The sequence below is a fragment of the Poeciliopsis prolifica genome, unplaced genomic scaffold (assembly GCF_027474105.1).
Source record: "Poeciliopsis prolifica strain line A6 unplaced genomic scaffold, Auburn_PproV2 SCAFFOLD083, whole genome shotgun sequence".
Taxonomy (NCBI): domain Eukaryota; kingdom Metazoa; phylum Chordata; class Actinopteri; order Cyprinodontiformes; family Poeciliidae; genus Poeciliopsis; species Poeciliopsis prolifica.
The window spans coordinates 609,459-629,663 of NW_026562458.1; the positions used below are offsets into that span (position 1 = coordinate 609,459).

Consider the following 20,205-nt stretch of genomic DNA (forward strand, 5'->3'; position numbering starts at 1 on the left):
CTATATCAAACAAGTAGCCCTTCATGTGAAGTAGCTCCCAGTCTCAAAAAGGTAGGTGACCCCGCCTTAAAGAGTCATGAAGAAAGACTCACCCTGTAATTTTGTAAATATATTCTAACAAGTGATTTAATTATCTGGTTTTGTATCTTTTAATGTATAAAAAAGGTATAAATGGTTAAATAAAAAAATCTTCATAATCCTAACCCCAACCTAACCCTAACCCTAATCCTAATCCTAACCCTACTAATCCTAACCCAATAATTCTTTGTTGGTCCACCGCTATGCTGTACTGAGTAGGAAGATTTAAAACAGTTTTAATGTAACTTTCTCTATGTCCTAACATGAGATAATCTGAGAGAACAAATGGACTTCCTCTGCTTCCTCCCTGTTCTGCTGAATTACTCTACTGGGTCAGAACCAAACCATCAGAACCAGAACAATCAGCCATGAGCTGAAAGTATTGAACATGTTTTTGTCTAAATTAGGTGATTTTATGGCTCCATTTTGCCAGATCACATAGTAGCATTTCTACCTAAAGCGAAACATTAACAGCCAATCCATGTGATCGATATCTGTGATCAGCAGTGATCAGACCTCATGGTGATCAGAACTGGCAGGAAAAACCCTGATGGGAGCGTCTCTACCCAGGAGTAATATGATGGTTTAGAGTTCATTGAAATCTTTTCCTTTTTGAAAGAAGCAACATTTGGGGAACTTGTGAATGATTACATTATTACATTACATTATTGATTATTGATTACATTATTGATCATACTTGGTTCTGCTTCAAATAATTACATTAAACTGAATTATTATGTTGTCATTATTGTTCTTACATTGGGGAGATTGAACATTTCTGTTTTTATTAAGTTTTTTAATTAAAACTTTAAAAAGTTCAGAAAATCAAATCAATCAACTGAACATTCAGATTTTATGCGGATCTGATTGAAATGTTTGTTACAAAGTTGATACTGCATTAATTTTTATGTGAATTAAATTGGTGAGTTTGATTTGTGTTTATTGTAATGTACTGTTACTGGATGTAATATTTTTATTTTTTAAAGGATTTTGACCCATTTACTGGCCGACATTTATTATATAAATCACTTAGTGAAACCAATTAAAAAGTATTGAACTAAAAATGGAATATCTAATTTCTGGAGCAGAAATATTAATCACTAATTAAGTATCTTCAAGTGAATGTTGATTATTTATTTTAAACACACTTTGATGAAATGATGAAGAAAATATAAGACAATTATAAATGGAACTGATTCATTTTTTGGGGAAAACTGTCATAATTGTCAGAAAAATACAAAGAAAATTAAAAACTGGTTTGAATATAAACATATAATTTTTTTAATAAATCAGAAAATACTTTATTTTCAGATAAATTATGGTTGCACCACATGACATTTTTAAGACCACAGCTAAATCATATTGATATTTTTATCAATATGATTTAGCTGAAAATATCTAATTTAATTTTTTATTTTAATTTCTGTGTGGTCAACATTTCAAATGTTCTAATAATTAAAATGATATACATATTTTTCAACTGAACACCAAGCTTCAGTAATCTCTCAGTTAATCTTTGTTTTCCAGATCTGAGATCAGAAAGTTCTGGTTTCCATCATGTTCCAGTTTTTAGTTCAGCTTTTTTCTGCTTCTTTTTCTCCACTGTCCACCAAACAGAGACAGGATGATTAAAATGCTTCATAGTAACATTCTCAGATCTCAGATCCTCATTGATCCGGATGTCTGTAGTTTCAGTCAAATCTCTCCCAGATGTTCCAGATGAGAAGATCTGAGCGTCTGGTTTGTTTGATCCAGAAGATTCTGGATTCATCCAGAAACCCAGAACAACTGGACTCCAGTCACACCTTAAACAGAACATTGTGTTCTAAATCCAAATGGGACCGCATGATTTCTTTGGACCTGAAACATAAAGTGCTGTGACAAGTATTTTCTTTTGCCTTTTTGTCCACCTGAAATGTTTCAGATCAACAAACTGATTTTAATATTTGATGAAGAAAAACTGATTAAATACAATAAACAGTTTTGAAATGATGATTTTATTCATCTTCAAGGATTTCCAGCTAAAGCCCAGTTCACACGACACGATTTTAGAAAAGTCGGCCGATTCTGAAAACGTGAGAGAGAGAACACACACTAGCCGATCTAAAATCGTAGGTGTAACGGGTTCGATCGTAGAGTGTGAGGTTTCACTCGGAGACATTCTAATTCCAGATACAAAATCCCTTCAAATTAAAATTCTGCGCTACCACAGCTGAATTTAGAGTAAACAAACAAACATGGACAACGACGTTAAAGTGGAAACTTTAGTTTGTGGACTTATGTTAACCCAAAAAAGATGTAACCAAAAATCAAAGCTTTTGATTAAGAACTGGAGAAATCGTAAGCAAGGATTATATTTGTTGCTTCGCAACATGGAGTGAGTTTTTTTCTTTTTTCATAAAAATACTGTTTTTAATGTTTTCGGTTTTGTCATTTAATTAATCATTACCGTTTACGTATTGTTAAGATTTAAAAAGAGGAATTAAATTGATTTAGCTCGTTTATTTATTCCTCTTGTCCCGAATTCTTGTATCTGTATACGTGTGCAGGGAGAAAGAACAATCATATGAGTCAGACTTCAGATATCTAGAGTTTTATCCAGAGAAAATCAATGCAAGAAGAATGTTACAATAAGCATCTCACCTAGATCATCAAAAGTCCAAGACATGACAAAACAGAAACAATTAACTGAGTAAAAAGGGAAATACAAACACAAACAAAAGATGCATCTTCTGGGAAACTCTCACTCAGCACAAAGAGATTCGAACTTCTGTTGCAAAACAAACCATTTTATAATAGTGTATTCTCCTCATTTAAATATATGCATTTCTCCTTTGTGTGGGCTGTCTTAATGTTAATTTTATTACCTCTTGCTAAAGAGCCCCAAAGGCAGATATATGGATTGTCAAACTGGGTCTTTGCCGTACCAGGCGTCTCCTGCAAACTCTCACTGAGCTAAATTTACGACCTCTGTCTGCGACATCAAATTATTCCACAAGAAAGTAGTTTGTATTTTTAACCAAGCTTGCACAAAATGTAATGCTAAATAATGACTATAAGTTTGGATCTAAGAAGTAACTAATTCAAAACATGCTTTTTAATGCTTAAAGAAATATATTTAATTCTAAAATAGATACAATTATTTATAAAAGTTTTAAGATCCTAGTGAACTTTTGAACCACGCTAAGGAATTTGTTAATTGTCTGGCAGACAGATGCCCTGTCTAAAGAGATTTAAGGAAGTCTCAGTCTGTCTTTCTTTAAGATCCTCCCTATACAATTCATGTAAAACTTTTAGAGTGGCCAGTTGTTTTAGTTTGGATCTTTATCTAAGTTTGTCTTAAGTAAAGATTAGCCTGTGTACTATTGTGCTAATTTAAAATTCATTTCAACACGTATGATTTTATAATTTTTTGCTGTGTTTATGTTGTTGTAGAATCTATGCATATACTGTACCTTGTTTCAGAAAACAGAATGACTGAACCATCAGAGCAGCTTAAAGTAGAAGGAAGCATTTCCTGCATATTCGTTTTTAGAAAATCAAATGGGAGTCTCCTTTCCCCCCCAACTGACTGCGAAAGCTTAACGTAGCCTATTCCAGCTCCTTTAATTGAAACTTATTATATTGTTTAAAATTGTTTTATGACTGCAGAATAAAATCAAATGCACCATTTCAACCAAAGATTGGAATGCGCTTCTCAACCAGATGTACTCTGTGCAATAATTTTATAATTATCTTTTATTTAAAAAAAAAAGTCGGGGGAACACCACAGAGATTGCGATGAATGAACCAAGATGATTAAACACATTCAATATCCCCGATTTTAGATGAAAGCGGTCCCAACGTTTCACTGACTGAACCCGATCAGTCGTAACACACTACAGGATGATCGGTTACGATTGTCGGGAGCGACAATCTTATATCTCAGAACGTTCTGAGATTGTCTTGAGGGCAAAATAGGTCCCAGAAGTCGTGTAGTGTGAATGGACTTAAGTTTGTAGACAAGCTCACAAAAACATATAATTCTTATTTTATTTGTTTAGCAAATATTTTAAAGAGAGATCAATGAGAAAGAGTCTGCAGAGAAAAGCATCAATCTGTTCCACTGTCTGAATGAACTGAATGATCGTTCTCTAAATTATTGCAAACTATCCCTCTAACTGAACTACAATTTTTAATATTCATCCTAAATAAATCATTTCCTATTAGTTTATAGTTTGTTTCCTTCATATAATAATGTCTCTTTACACCATCAAAGGAGTTTATTATAGACTTTGTAAATAATCATGTGTTCTTCTGATCTCTATTAAATCATAGCATTTTCAAGTTTGCACTTTCACTTTTTTATTTTCTTGTTACTAAATGTTAAAAATGTTCCCATAATTTAGTGTTAATCTATTTTTGTCACATCATTAATATTTGTAATTCTCCTTCCATTAAACTGTTGCTGCTCCAAAACTGACCAGATCAAAATAATGAATCAGCAAATAAAGTAAATGTTAACAAATTAGATTCATTGCATAAATCATTCATGTAAAGTCATAAAAGTTTAGGATCCAGTTCTGACCCTTGTGGTTTTCCACAGGTAACTTCTAGTAAATCATAATTCATATTTTTGTATATTTTGATGTCTTAAGTAAACTATACGCAGGAATGTGAAATAAATCATGATTCAAAATAAGAAAGAGAATAATTATAAAGTATAAATTGGAGACAGTTTCATAACTTAATATTCAGAGGTTTGCTTCCATCTCCTCAGGTTTGGTCAGAATCTCCTTCAGTCTAATTTGGGTCAAATGTTCTGGTTTCCTTCCACAAGGTTCTCATGATTCATTGCTAGAGTTCTGGTCCATTCCTTCTTATAGAACCGGTGACGGTCTTTACTAAAATATGAACTTTTTCTGAGCAAATTGATAATAAAATGACAACCATCAGAAGGCCTGTTCTTTAGGTCAGAGAAGCAGAATATTTTCCTCTCTTCTTTCTCCAACATGGTTCAGAAATGGCGCATTAAACTGAGCCATGTTGTTGTTGGCAACAGCAGCTAAAAAAGAAATTAGCAGAGGAAGCTTCCATCAGCTGCTGCACTTCTACTATCAGTCCACTAGATGGAGACATGGAGAAACATTTACATTCACTGATTCAACCTGAACAGGAAGTATTTAAGTTCACAATTATTAAACTCTACAAGTGGAAAAGATAACTATTTAATAATCTGACTCAATCACACATTTTAACTATTTTTATTTTGAAAGGGAGCAATAGGAAACTGTTGATTTTAACTTCTACTACAGTCTTTATATGCTGCTGTGAATAGTACCATGTTCTGCTACTGTATGTGCAGTGTAGATGTGCACACACACACACACACACACACACACACACACACACACACACACACACACACACACACACACACACATTCAGGACATTCAGGATGGAAAACCAATCCGATTATTTGGAAAACTAATATCATCAATTTACTGGATTGAACTGGAGATTGATAAAACATGGAGTGGAGTTTTCTTCTGTGCATTTTTGTGCCATAAAGGGATTGGAAACCAAATCTGGAAAGAGTTTGACTGGAAAGTAAAAAACTAGATTTAATTGAACTCTATTAAATACTTTTCTCCTTCCTCATGAAGATTTTATCAACCTGCCTGATTTCACTGTAGACATTCCACTTTCTGATTATGTTGCTCTGAAAGAACTACAAACCAGGTGAGCTGTGATGTCATCAGTTATGCAGCATTACATTTACTTCCTGTTTGAATATGACTGAAAGTGGGCGACCTCAGTCCGATTGTTGTGTCTCAGTTTGTTGTTCGGATACTTTTCTTCAACTCTTTGGATCATCTGAACAAACTGTAAGTTTTCTTTGTTTCCTACTCAACCTTTGTCTCCATGAACGTTCCTGCTTGCTTTTGGAGAACAGGTTCACTTCTGATCTCAGCTCAAAGTTCAATGTCTCTGCTGTTTGAAGGCTGATCTACAGGGCTGTTAAATTACTGATGAACTGGAAACTGGAACAACAGGATGAACAGCTTATTATTTGTTTATTTGTTTTCTTCTCCAAAAATACTGATTTATGATTTTGTTTTCTGGTATCAAAGTCCAGTAGCCACCATTAACTTTAGCTGGTTTCCTGTTGCGTACTTTCAAAATAAAATATTGTAAACAAATGTTTGATTTAAACACATTAAAAAGTTAACCTCTGATGGTGAAGATAATCTACTTGTAGAAATTAATATTTGTGAACTAAAATAGCCCCTAATATTCAGTCAGTGTATAAAATGTTGCTCCATGTCTCCATCTAGTGGACTGAAAGACGTACAGCAGCTGATTGCAGCCTCCTCTGCCTCTCTGACTGCATTCACCTCACACTGATATGACATCCCAAGACTTGAAGCCACAATTAAAGAGTCTTAAAAACAACAAATAGAAAATACAATTAAAATTAATGTCAATTCTCTGCATTACCAAATTAAGTCAGCGGTCAGTGGTGATGACGTCACACTGATCACATTGAGAGCAGGCGTGATGCATAAATGAACTAAGCAGCTACTTATGGCCCCCAGGCCTTCAGGAACCGCTTAAGTGCTAACATTTTAACACAGACCACAGATATAGAAATGTAACATTTGTTGTTGAAAATGTCAATGTTGTTAAATGAGTTTTGTTTCAGCATTGATAAAATCAAAGATTTTAAATTGCTTAACATTTACATTTTAGATATTAAGGAGCTGAAAGGTTTACTGTGTAAAAGTACAAAGAACAATCGTCATAGTAAAAATGTTTTGTTACCAACAATCTGATGCTATGCCATTACTCTTTAAGTTTGAGCTCTGTTTGTTCACAAATACCGCCTGCTAGAAGCCTACTAGGTCAAAATCAAATTCCTCAACCTGACCCCTCTCATGTTCAAAGGACTATCAATCCACTACAAATGACCAAACCACAATGTTATCAATGCTGATATGAAGATCAGTAATTACTGAAAATATATTTTGAGTTTCTCTATATATTGCATTACCCAAATGTTCATAAAACTCACGTTTGACAAGGGGTGTTTACATTTTTGTTAAGTGTACATAAACTTTGTCACCAAGAAAATGTCAGTGTGTTGATATGTAAATGCACACATATCAACATGGCCGAACATAATGCTTTGTTCAAAAGATGTATCATTCTCACTGCATGGCCAACATGCATCACCTTTGCTCTGCTTCGCAAGGTGGTGGCATTTAAACTTTCCTCATACCTTAATGAATAATTCTAGAAAGAAGCATGAATCCTCAGAGGAGACTAATATAAATGTCCACACAAGTCAAACTGTGTCCAGTTTGAGTGAAAGGTGTGATACGCAAACCACCCCGAGGTAAACTTCAGAGATGCAACACAACAGCGCATGAGGCAGCAGAGGTGTGATTTGTGCACACTACCAGCTTTATACATTACTCAATGCATCAACTGTAAGCTGATCTTTCAGAAAATATTCTGCCCTGAAAATGAAATACTTACTGCACCAAAAACAATTTCAGTCTAGCTGGCTTATTTAAATTATAATTATTTTTCAAATAAAACAATAAAAGCCACACTTTTATAGTGACATGAAGCAGAGAAGAAGAGCCAATCAGAGGAGGAGCAGCTGATCTTTTTCCAGCACTAATGATGTAAAGGATGATCAGAGTTGATGTGCAGATGAATGATGTGTGTTTCCTCTGCAGGTGAAGCTAGAAAGTGTGTGTGAGCTGATGTGGATTCAGCAGCATGGATCAGTGTGAGGACAGAGAGGAGGGAGTCCCTCCCTCTAAAACCACTCTGTGTGGGGAAGATGAGAGCCAGAGCAAAGGTCAGAGGTGAGGTCACCATCTCTAACTGTCCACAGCCCTTTTCACACAGCGTTCACTATATCAGGCCAGAACAGACGTGGTGATGAAGCTGCTGCTGCTCCTCTTTGCTGATTCAGTTTTAATCATCATGTTTCTGTCAGGATCCATCAGAGACTCAAACCAGAACCAGAACCAGAACCAAGCTGTGTGTCCTTTAAGAGTGACTGGTCAAAGGAAGATTTCATTAACTTTAAATCTCCTGGATCTCCACCATCAGAGAGGTGAGCTGTATCTAATTGCTGTAACTCTGGAAACTGAACCAGTAAGAACTCAGATGTTTCCAGTTATATTTCCAGAGGTTTGATCTATTATCTACAGAAATCAGCTGCTCTGTTCTCATGAAAACATCTTCATATCTTTATCTCTGGATGTTGATGATGATGTTCTGTTGCTTCCTGGCTCCATGTCAGACTAAACAGTGGATCACATTTCCACTGGGAAATACCTGGTAAAGCCATTCTGGTCCATCAGGACTTGGTTCCTTGCATTGTGAGAGCAGTTCATCAGGGAAGGAAAGCTTCATGATGTGGTTGGTGAGATCTGCTGGAACTCAACCAAACTGAGCTGATGTGGACCATCAGAGGTTCTGCTGGTTCTTAATGGATCAGCAGGAACATTAAATCTTTACAACTGCTTAAATCACCTGGTTCACTGCTCACATCCAGATATCACTTTATGGACCTTTACCTTCTGATTGTCTCTGTGTGGACAGATATAATGTGAGCTCACTGGATTCCAGGGATCTACAGGATCCATTTTAAAATCCTCACAATAACATCAAGGAGAGGATCCACATGGAAACACTTCCACATATATCAGACCTCCTTCATGTCCACATCTCAGATCTATACATCAGAATCTGATGGATGTCCCACACTGTTCTGAAGACCTGTGTGGACAGAGCCTTCACTTCCACTGTCCTCAAGCTCTGGGAAACTGTCTCCACCAGCATTAGATCAGCAGACAGTTCAAACAGTCCCGTTTGAAGTCAAAGTTCAGCACCAACCTTTTTAAATTTCTAAAAAGTTGGTCTTCATCTTTGTAGTTTATCTTCCTCTTTCTCTTTCTAACTTCTTTGTATTGTGATCATATGATGTTTTGTTTTAATGCTTTCGGGATTTTAATGTGAAACTCTTGGTGATTTCCTCTGTGAAAACTGCTGGATGAATATTTCCTGACCTCCTAATTGTTCCTGGTTCCTCCACAGAGTGGACCAGCAGAGCTCAGAGGTTCCCAGTGGTCCATCTGTCCAGCAGCATCAAACACAACTGGACTCCATATTTATGGTCTGTATATGAACAACAACTACTTTTCCATGAGTGCTGTTCACAGTTATCTCCATGCTGTGCTTTGTAGACCAGAGAATATTCATCTGCTGTTGGGCTCTGTGATTTATTTCAGCAAGAGGTTTCCTTTATTTATTATTCTGTTCCAGATGCTGGAAGACAACATTGTCACTTTTGTGAAGAACGAGCTGAAGAAAATCCAGAAAGTTCTGACACCAGATGTTCCAGGATGCTCACAAAGTCTGAGAGAAGATGATGATGTGTTGGGAGGTGAGGATGAAGAACAGAGGATGAGCAGCAGAGACGCAGTGATGAAGATCACTGAACTTCCTGAGGATGATGAAGCAGGAGAAGCTGGCTGACCATCTGCAGACCAGTAAGAGGATTTCTACAGATATTTGAACTGATTGATAAATCAGACTTTTACTACAATCAAATTTATTCAAATAATGTTCAAAAGACGATTTTATTTAGTTGCTGATTTTACATTTTGTGTTAACTTAGAACATCTTGCTTCAGTTTGTCAACATCAACTTAAATCTGGTCTGAAGAAGAAGTTTCAGTCTGTGTTTGAGGGGATTGCTAAAGCAGGAAGTCCAACCCTTCTGAACCAGATCTACACAGAGCTCTACATCACAGAGGGAGGACTGGAGAGGTCAATGATGAACATGAGGTCAGACAGATTGAAACAGCATCCAGGAAACCACACAGACCAGAAACAACAATCAGACAAGAAGACATCTTTAAAGTCCCACCTGGAAGAGATCAACCAATCAGAACAGTGATGACAAAGGGAGTGGCTGGCATTGGGAAAACAGTCCTAACACAGAAGTTCACTCTGGACTGGGCTGAAGACAAAGCCCACCAGAACATCCAGTTTATATTTCCATTCACCTTCAGAGAGCTGAATGTGCTGAAAGAGAAAAAGTTCAGCTTGGTGGAACTTGTTCATCATTTCTTTAGTGAAACCAAAGAAATCTGCAGCTTTGAACACTTCCAGGTTCTGTTCATCTTTGATGGCTTGGATGAGAGTCGACTTCCACTGGACTTCCACAACAAGGAGATCCTGACTGATGCTACAGAGTCCACCTCAGTGGATGTTCTGCTGACAAACCTCATCAGGGGGAAACTGCTTCCCTCTGCTCTCTCTGGATAACCACACGACCTGCAGCAGCCAATCAGATCCTCCTCAGTGTTGGCATGGTGACAGAGGTCAGAGGGTTCAATGACCCACAGAAGGAGGAGTACTTCAGGAAGAGATTCAGAGATGAGAAACAGGCCAGCAGGATCATCTCCCACATGAAGACATCACAAAGCCTCCACATCATGTGCCACATCCCAGTCTTCTGCTGGATCACTGCTACAGTTCTGGAGGATGTGTTGGAGACCAGAGAGGGAGGAGAGCTGCCCAGAACCCTGACTGAGATGTACATCCACTTCCTGGTGGTTCAGACCAAAGTGAAGAAGGTCAAGTATGATGGAGGAGCTGAAACAGATCCACACTGGAGTCCAGAGAGCAGGAAGATGATCAAGTCTCTGGGAAAACTGGCTTTTGATCAGCTGCAGAAAGGAAACCTGATCTTCTATGAATCAGACCTGACAGAGTGTGGCATCGATATCAGAGCAGCCTCAGTGTACTCAGGAGTGTTCACACAGATCTTTAAAGAGGAGAGAGGTTACCAGGACAAGGTGTTCTGCTTCGTCCATCTGAGTGTTCAGGAGTTTCTGGCTGCTCTTCATGTTCATCTGACCTTCATCAACTCTGGAGTCAACCTGATGGAAAACACACACATCTAAGAAATCTTCATTATTTAATAAACCTAAACTAAAGTCTCTCCATCAGAGTGCTGTTGACCAGGCCTTACAGAGTCCAAATGGACACCTGGACTTGTTCCTCCGTTTCCTCCTGGGACTTTCACTGCAGACCAATCAGAGACTCCTACAAGGTCTGCTGACAAAGACAGGAAGTAGCTCACAGACCAATCAGGAAACAGTTCAATACATCAAGGAGAAGATCAGTGAGAATGTGTGCAGAGAAAAGCATCAATCTGTTCCACTGTCTGAATGAACTGAATGATCGTTCTCTAGTGGAGGAGATCCAACAGTCTCTGAGTTCAGGAAATCTCTCCACAGATAAACTGTCTCCTGCTCATGGTCAGCTCTGGGTTTCATCTTAGTGTCATCAGGAAAAGATCTGGATGTGTTTGACCTGAAGAAATACTCTGCTTCAGAGGAGGTTCTTCTGAGGCTGCTGCCAGTGGTTAAGGCCTCCAACAAAACTCTGTAAGGACACACATTGTTACTGTTTTCTGATAAATAGAAATCCACAAATGATGATTTATATCATGTTTCAGTTAATATATTGGTGCATTGCCTCTTCAAAGTGTCCCACTGTGGGTGGACGTGAAAGGAGAAACAGACTTCCTACAGCAGCTGGAAAGAATGTTGAATATTAAAGCAGCAAAATTAATCTTCATGTTAAAAATGAAAGTGGATTAATTCTATTTATTGTGTAATTGGATAATTGAATTTTCAAGCTCCTTGTTGACTATAGTTCTGCCCTTTAAGTTTGGAGGCCAAATTATAAATGAATCAGTTCACACCAAACACATAAGCATGTGTAAAATGAGATAGTTTCTTCTTTGTCTAAGACAAACATTAATTGGAAAAAATTAAAATTTTGTAGAATTATTTAGTAACATATTTTCCTCCCTGTCTCCTCAGACTGAGTGTCTGTAACCTCTCAGAGAGAAGCTGTGAAGCTCTGTCCTCAGTTCTCAGCTCCCAGTCCTCCAGTCTCAGAGAACTGGACCTGAGTAACAACAACCTGCAGGATTCAGGAGTGAAGCTTCTCTCTGCTGGACTGAAGAGTCCAAACTGCAACCTGAAAACTCTCAGGTAACTCTGGGCCATCCGTCCGTCCGTCCGTCTGTCCGTCCGTTCAGACCTTGGTTTCTACCTCAATGTTCTCATTTTCTCATCATGTGATGAATTGTGTGTCTGCAGCTTATCAGGCTGTTTGGTCTCAGAGGAAGGTTGTGCTTCTGGCCTCAGCTGACCTCAACACCTCCCATCTGAAAGAGTTGGACCTGAGCTACAATCATCCAGGAGACTCAGGAGTGAAGCTGCTGTCGGCTGGACTGAAGGATCCACACTGGAGACTGGAAGCTCTCAGGTATGGAGGAACCTGCTGCAGGAGCAGAGAAGGTCTGATAGAGGAGGAAGAGGGAGAAATGTCTTTAGTCATATATGGACAATTTTAATTTATAGCGCAGCGTCTCCTGCCATGAATGTCCCAGTAACGTTAAACTTCTCCACATCCTGTTACTGGATTAATGTCAATAATCTCATATTTACAGTCATATTCAATAAATTAGAAATGGTTCCCATGAGACTCGTTTGTCAGGTTTTAAAAACAACTTCAGCAGATATTAAACATATTTTTCATTAGACCCACATTTCTGCATTAATAGTTTTTATTGATCTAATCTGATCAGAAATATTTTCATGAGCTGTAAGCAACAAATCATCATCATTAACAATTAAAAGCTTTAAAAAAGTTGTGGGGAATTAATCTGTATGATGTGTTTAACTTGTGAGCCGAGTTACTGAAATACTTTTCATAAATAATGTAATTTATTGAAAATGACTGAAGTTAAGGATGCTAGCGAGACACAGGTCATCCTGAAATTCTGATGCATAGAATCACAAATTTAATCTAAACTGTTACAGAGAGAAAACACAATAAAACATGATTTATCTGCAATTTGTTCATTAAATGGCTCATTACTGATGAATTAAAATTAAATATGATCAAACACTTAATGATATTGTATTAGCCATTAGGTAATACAGCAAGTACTTTTACTTTTAATATTTTAAGTACTTTTAAAAGCCAATTCTTCTTACTTTTACTCCAGTAAAAATGTTAATGTGGTTCTTTTACTAAAGAATATTTTTGTCTGTTTATTTGTACTTTTACTTCAGTTCATTGTTTGAGTTCTTTCTCCACCTCTGGTGAACAGCCAGTAGGTGGTGCTACTGGCTGACTTTGTGCTCTACTCTCAACATCTGCATCTTAAATGTGCTGTAAATGGACTCTCTTGTTTAAAGTGATCAGAAAATGTAACTTCGTTACCAGAGTAAACTGAATGGGAACAGTTTTTTTTTTTGTACTTTATGTTCTTTGTATGATTCAAGAACATAGAGTACATAAAGTAACTATGTTCTTCCCTCCTGAACAGCCTGGAGAAAAGGTTGTTCCTCCCTGATCTGTTTCCAAGCAGTCAGAGTGTAGAAGTTGAGAGCTGGAGAAGTTTCCTCCTGTTGCTGCAGCAGCAGAGATGTTCTGCTTCATGGACTAAATCAGGTTGGAAAGAGGAAAGATCTTTACTGAGCTGCTGGATAAAAGCTGCTGAAACAATTCATCCAAGGCCGTGCAAAGACCTTTGGAGGGGCAGGGCCTCAAAGTTAAAAAAAGGGCACATTGAACAAGATCTTAAAACACCGTACAAAAAACCCATATTAATCAAGAATCTAATTGGATCCGACTATATCATTGCCATCATGCGGGGACAATGCAAAGCAAATGTAGCATATTTTCCCCAACAGGTATAAAGCTTCTGTTTCTTCTGCTGATAGTCCCTGAGGGCTGAGTTGATCTGAGACTGTAGCTGTTAAACAGACCAGAGAGAAGATCAAAGGTTATGAAGTTATGAAACAAGCAAATTTGCTGCTATTTTACTAAAATGGGGGGGGACCTTAGATCTGTCTAAGGCCCTATATTTCCGCGGGCCGGCCCTGCATGAAGAGCCGCTGTGATGCGCGTCTCTGGAATCTACCTGGAATCCCCCGGTGGCCCCTGTCAGTCTGACAGTGCTTTGGGGACATTTTGATTCACTTAATTTTGCCACGTTTGGCTTTATGCTGTGGGTTCTAATTATTGCTCCAGTATTTTCTCTCAATGGACCCTGAGTCTGAAAAACATGGAGGAAGAGAAACTGAGACCTCCGTGAAGCTGACACCCCAACCATGTCAAAAAATCCAGCAAATAGTCTGACTAGTTAGTGCTCCGTTTGTGCAGGTTTGTGCCATTAAACTTTTCGTTTGTGTAGCTTTTGTTTTTGAGATATTATAAGTTATTATATTTGCAGATGCCGACATAAATAAATATGTTTAACTGCTTAAAGATAGTGCCTCATTATCTATGTTTCAATACTTCAAATATAATTTGTGAATTTAATAAATGCATATGTAAGCTTTCCATGCATACATCCTGTCTGCTTTTGTGGGGATAGATTGCACTGAGTCAATATTTGATATAAAACCTGAGCATTAGTTTACTAACCTTGTTCAAAAATCAAAATCAGAGAAAAATTCCAAAGATGACATTGCAGTTTGCAATCCAGATGTTGGACTGTTCCTGTCTCAGTGGAGGACAATGTGTGTCTGAGAGACATGTAATGTCCATGTTTGCTGCTGAAAGAGACTGATGGTCTGACCCCCCTCCTCCTTTCAGGGTGGAGCCTGCTGGAGGCCGATTCTTGACTCCAGGTCTGAGGAAATGTAAGTGTGTTTTTCATCTGATTCATGACAACAAAGCAGCTCACATTCAACCATCTTCAAACTGTCACATCACTCATTCAGGAGTCAAAGTGTCAATAAATGATCAATAACTGCAGCTGGATTGTGTTTGTTCTCCATCAGATTCCTGTCAACTCACCATCGACAAAAACACAGTGGGCAGAAACCTCAAACTGTCTACAGACAACAGGAAGGTGACATGGATGATGCAGCTTCAGTCATATCCTGATCATCCAGACAGATTTGATTACTGGCACCAACTGCTGTGTAGAACTGGTCTGACTGGTCGCTGTTACTGGGAGGTCAAGTGGAGAGGAAGAGTTGATATATCAGTGAGTTACAGAAGAATCAAGAGGAAAGGAAACAGTGGAGACTGTGTGTTTGGATGGAATGATCATTCCTGGAGTTTGATCTGCTCTGATGATGATGGTTATTCTGTCATTCAAAATGACGTACAAACTCATCTCTCCTCCTCCTCTGACTCTAACAGAGTAGCAGTGTATGTGGACTGTCCTGCTGGCATTCTGTCCTTCTACAGAGTCTCCTCTGACTCACTGATCCTCCTCCACACCTTCAACACCACATTCACTGAACCTCTGATTCCTGGATTTGGATTCTGTTCTTATGGTTCCTCAGTGTTTCTGTGCTGATTTGAGTCTAAATAAGTGGTCCCCGTTTTTTTTTATACCATGAACCGATCAAGATTTGGCAATTTTGCTGCGGCCCAGGGGAAAGGAGTGAGCCATCAAATAATACTTCTGCATGTTCCCGCTAAAGTCTTTTTTCTTTTGCCTTTACGACAATCTTACTATATCCTACAGTGTATGGTATGTTGAATATGCCCGATCTAAAATCAGAAAGCACAGTGACGTAAGAACGGAGGGGAATCCCAAACAATTGACCTGGCAATTGAGAGTTCGGTGGACATTGGAAGTGATATGTGGAAATGTTTATTATTATGTGGTTATGTTTATTCAGTTTAAAATGTTAACTAGAATAAGACATAACTTCCCTCCAAATTGTAGAGGTAACACATTACCATCTCATGAAGGTTAGAGGTCAATGGTTTGAAGCATAAATTGGGAAAATCTTAATATTTTCTTTTTCATTCAGAACTTCTACCTGAAACTCAGAACCTGCAGAACATTTTTCTATTTGGAGAAAAAATCCCAGGAACTGTAAGATCAGAGCAGAATGAAATCTGGAGATCAGTGTTGGACAGAAAAGGTCTGATTGCTGCTTCTCTGCTATATTTTACATCTGATAACAGAAAGTAAACCTGTTTTTACCTGAAAAAAACACATGGTATAACCCGCCACAGTGCCAAAGTTCACACCTGAAACCCAATGGAAAAAATAAAGGATTTAACTGGAAATCCCAAAACACAGTAAAATCAGCAGCTGGTTGTGATTAAAATGCAGTTTGTTGCAGAGGTTCAAACTTCCTGATGGTGACCTCTCCTCCGTCCCTCACCTTGTCTGGCTGATTTTAATCCTCACTGCAGTGTTAGACTGGAGCTAATCTCTCAGATTAAACAGATTAACACTGAGGTGCAACAGGAACCAAACGTCTCCTCGAACTTATTTCACTGATTAATAACAAGGTTGGATAAAAACATTGAGCTTCTCATTCCTTAAAGAGTCATGAAGAAAGACTCACCCTGTAACTGCAGGAAAGATGTTAGAAAGTTTAAAAATAGTTGGAAAAACTTTGTAAATATATTCTAACAAGTGATTTAATATTTTTTGTGTCTTTTATTGTATAAAACTGTATTAAAAAGGTGTAAGTGATCAAATATTCCCAAGTCATTCAAGTGCATGTGACAAACGTGGAAACCCTAAAGTGTTTAGATTTCATCCTTTAAATCTTTTATGCTTTTAAACAAGGAATAGTCTCAGCTATTTTTATACAGCTGCAAGCTGGAAACTTACTTCCTCTTTTTCCAGGAAACCTGCTCTTCCTGTCTCATCTCTCTCTGACTGATTTCTTATGAAAGAAAGAAAATATAAGTATAATTAAAGCAAAGTTTGCAGGAGACAAAAACAACACACACAACCAGGTTTATTTTATTGCAGTCTGGGTCTACATGTCACTTGTGTGACTAATTTTAAAGATAACTTTATTTAACTAAAATCTCCAGCATGGGGAATTGGGATGATCTCGGATTTTCTTGACAGGTTCAGACAAACCAGTAAGAACTCTGTGTTGTGCTGCCAGTACATGTGTGTCACATGCAGTGATGCAGGTGGAGACCAGATGAACTCATCGCCACGCCCATCAGCTGGAACTGTGGTTGCCAGTGATGTGCAATGCAAGCGCTGTTGAGGCATTACATCAGCAATTGGGGGAACACGGTTATGTGCCAAACTCCAGAATGGTTTCAGTTTGTTGATCAGCAATCAAAAAATATAGAGAAGATTTGGCAATTTAGAGAATGTGGTTGTTTCTGATTGATTAACCACTAGGATGCCTTCTGGTGTGCATTTTAGACACAGAGACATTTTTATCATTAAATCTCTTGCCAATAGATTGATTGGGCAGACAGGAGACAACAAAAATTGATGTGTCAGTTCCTGTTATCTATGTTCAAAAGTGGGTTGTATTGGTTACATGAACGTGAGTAACGTTTCTGGGAAAAAAGATACTGATAAGAATAGTTTTACTGTAATGTTTTTATTCTTTTTAGGAATATTATTTCTTCTCTTATTTGAGTAGATTCATGTTGCATTCAAAGAAATAGATTCAAGAAATTAGAAACCTTAGATTTCTGTAACATCTGAGCTGTTTATGCAAATTTCAATATAATTATTCAACATTAAACATGTCTCTGTTTATATCCTTATTTTGTGTTTTTAAACTTGGTTGTTTTATTTGAAATGTTCCATAAATATTTATACTTGTACTATTTATGTTTTTATATTAAAGTAAAAGCTAGTTCAGTCTGTCCCCAATGCCCCCTGCTGAACATTTCTGGAGCCTGGATTGATCAGACAGCAGAGGCATCAGCTGCTGCACTTCTACTATCAGTCCACTAGATGGAGACATGGAGCAACATTTACATTCACTGATTCAACCTGAACAACAGGAAAGATTTTAGTTAGTTAATGATTAAACTCTACATGTAGATTATCTGCTCCATCAAATGTTAACTATTTAATAATCTGAGTGAATCAAAGACATTTTAAGAATATTTTATTTTGAAACGAAGCAGCAAGAAAATGTAGAGTTTGGCGTTACTGGTTGAGACTGGCGTTTGATTTATGGAAATAAAATCATGAAGCAGTTTGTTTAGAGAAGAAAGTAAAGGAACATTATCTGTTCATCATGTTTTTCTTCCACTTTATCAATATTTAATAATCCCTGTAGATTAACTTTCCAACAGCAGGGAGAAAAATCTGTGAGCTGAATTTAGAAGTGAACATTTTCTCTAAACATCGGAGAACAGAAAGAAATCAGAAAGTTTCTGTAGACAAACTTCAAGTAGAAAATGAAGAAATTATAGTTTATTCAAATGATCCAAAAAGTTGAAGAAGAAAATCTGAAAAACTGAGACCCAACAGAACCACAGGAGAACCAGACTAATGCCAAACCTGAACAGAGACACAACAGAACTGGACTTTTACCCAACATAAACCACAAGAGTTCAAAGTCCAGGTGTTATAAATGTTGAATAACTGATTATGTGAAACTCACCTGGTTTGTAGTTTGTTCTTTCAGAGCAGCAGAAGGTTTGCTGTAAAATCAGAGGCAGGTTGATCAAATCTTCATGAGGAAGGAGAGAAGTTCTGATGAAAATGTTTCATGATGATGATGATGATGATGCTGCTACCAACACTTGATTGGTTTTCTTTGTGCTAATCTTTTATTATGTTTTTTAATCTTGTGTTTTCATGGATGTTATGAATGAAACATCATTAGAGGAGAAATGAGTCCAGAGAAAAGAGCAGCTGGAGGGAGGGGGGATGTTTGGAGGAGAGAACCTGAACATTCAACCTCCAGGTTTTACAGCTGGATTCTGACCTCAGCAGCTGGAACAACGACAGATGAAACCAGTGACTCCTGGAAAATGGGATGTTTGGATCTGAGCAGGTCTGTTAGAATAGACAGAATCTCTATCTAGACAGATTCATCAGACACACAATGAGTTTCCTTCTAACCCGTCTATAATCTCTATAATCCAATGTTATAAAATCCAATGTAACACTTGGATTCTATTGGCTGAGAGGTTGCTAGGCGACGGTACTTTTCTGTGTGGTTTCAGCAGCAGTCGTGTTGTGATATTAAGGATACAGTTGAGTTTGTTCCTTTGTTTCAGTTTTCAGATTATTTGTTTATATTTTTAATAGATTGTTGTTTTTTATGTATTTTTGATGCCATAATTGCATTAAATCATAAACTAATTTGTATTTAGTGTCAAAGGGATGAAAGTAATTAACGTACAGATTTAAATCTGACCAGCAGTTTCTCTGTTGACCTTTGACCTGCTGTGGAAGCAGAAATGTTGGACTTAGTTTTTCACTCACTGCTTCAGCACTTTGGTTCTGATTCAGGTCAATTAATAATAACTCAGTGTAATCTGTGATGTTGATGCATTGAGCTCATTTTAAGATCTGCAGAGGAACAAATGATCTTTAATTCACATCCTGATGAATGAAACCTTAGTACTGGTTCTGGTTCTGATCATTTTATATAATCACTGACATGTTTGGATCATTTAAAAACTTAATCTGGGTTTAATAATCAGACATCATGCAGGTTGTAGTTTCACCTCAAGAGGAAGATAAATTTCCCATCATTGAAGATTCCAGTTGGTTCCAAGTTAAAACAGGTTCTGGTTCCATTAGAGCTGAACAGAAACTGGATCACTAAAATAACAGCAACAGAGTGTTTGTGTTTAAACTGTGAGTTATGAGAAGAATTCATGTCTTCAGTCGTCAGAAGGTAAACTTTCCTCTGACTCCCAGTCAGTCTGACCAGTTAAACCAGTTTGGGTTCATTTTATCTTCTTAAAACTTTCAGTTTAAACTCAGTTGTTCAGTTGTGGTACCAGTCTGGTTCAACTGCGGTTCTGTTTGGTCTCAGTTTGTTATTCAGATTTTCTTCTTCAGCTGTTTGGATCATTTGAACAAACTGTAAGTTTTCTTTGTTTCTACTTGAACTTTAATGTTTGTTTCTTATTTTTCTCTCTGATGTTTGGAGAACAGAAAACTACTGACTAGAACTCAAAGTTTAATCTCTGCTGTTTGAAGGTTAATCTAAGGGATTATTAGATTAATGATAAACTGGAATCCAACAAATTGATGAAGAGCTGAATGATCTTCTCTGAACAAACTGTTTTATGTTTTTATTTCCTGGAGTCAAACTCT

The 20,205-nt window shown here is 37.4% G+C and overlaps 1 long non-coding RNA gene across 1 annotated transcript; it reads left to right on the forward strand.

Annotated features, from left to right (window-relative positions):
• Window positions 1-12,350: 12,350 nt before the first annotated feature.
• Window positions 12,351-15,906, forward strand: LOC129353056 (uncharacterized). Its single transcript, XR_008604971.1, has 3 exons — window positions 12,351-12,431; window positions 14,775-14,821; window positions 14,963-15,906. It is a non-coding gene; the product is annotated as an uncharacterized LOC129353056 (long non-coding RNA).
• Window positions 15,907-20,205: the final 4,299 nt, after the last annotated feature.